The sequence below is a fragment of the Primulina huaijiensis genome, chromosome 15 (assembly GCF_012295235.1).
Source record: "Primulina huaijiensis isolate GDHJ02 chromosome 15, ASM1229523v2, whole genome shotgun sequence".
NCBI classification, from domain to species: Eukaryota; Viridiplantae; Streptophyta; class Magnoliopsida; order Lamiales; family Gesneriaceae; genus Primulina; species Primulina huaijiensis.
Window position 1 is genome coordinate 8,581,271 of NC_133320.1, and position 929 is coordinate 8,582,199.

Consider the following 929-nt stretch of genomic DNA (forward strand, 5'->3'; position numbering starts at 1 on the left):
TTGTGGTATTTTTTTCAAACCATTTGACCAAGTAATTTGAGAGATATGGTTAAAATACTAGAGCATGGTAAAACTACTACTCTTTTGGTAACTTTATTTGTTGCTTAATTTGATCCCAATTGTGAGAGGATTTTTATCTCATGCTTGTCAACAATATTGTATATATTATAATCAACTTTCTACAGGTCCAAGAATCATCTTAATCCCATTTGCAACGCCAAGTTTATTCTTGTTTTATCAAACCTGTAAAAAATAGTAAAAATTTGTAATTACACAACAACTTATATTTTATACAATTTATTATAAAACATATAATATTTAAACATTTAATAAAACAAAAACTATATATTTATATTATAAAACATTTAATTAATGTATAATTTTTATGTTTATCAGATTGCATCTTGGGTTACAGAGAGACTTTCAGCTAAGCCTCTATTCTTTCTGATATCTTTTATTGCAAGGGAAAGAGAGGTCACGGTAGCATGAACTGCCTTCAGTTTTTTTGAATTGAATACCTCTGCATGTTCCAGTTTCAGAGTATGAGCGAGTTGAGTTCGCTGAATCTGGGAAACGGCAGTAAGTATTTTGTGCATATTATTTTGAATATCTTGAATTTCTTCAAGAACTACTTCAAGATCACCAGACGACTGAGGAGGTAGATGTACAGAAGTTCCAGGTTCTTGTTCTTTGGAGACTTGATCAAAGACCACTAAGATCTTGTCAGATACAACTGTCTGGGCAAAAGTCTGTTTTGGAACAACTGATTCAGTAACCTCGACTTGCTCTGGAGGAGGAGAAGAAGGATCCTGAGCAGCAGCTGAACTGTCCCAATGAAGAGGTAAATCTGTGAGATCTTCAGTTGGAGGATCATCAACTGGTGCTTCTGCTTGAGAATCAGCTGGAACTTGAGCTGGCTCGTCAGTTGG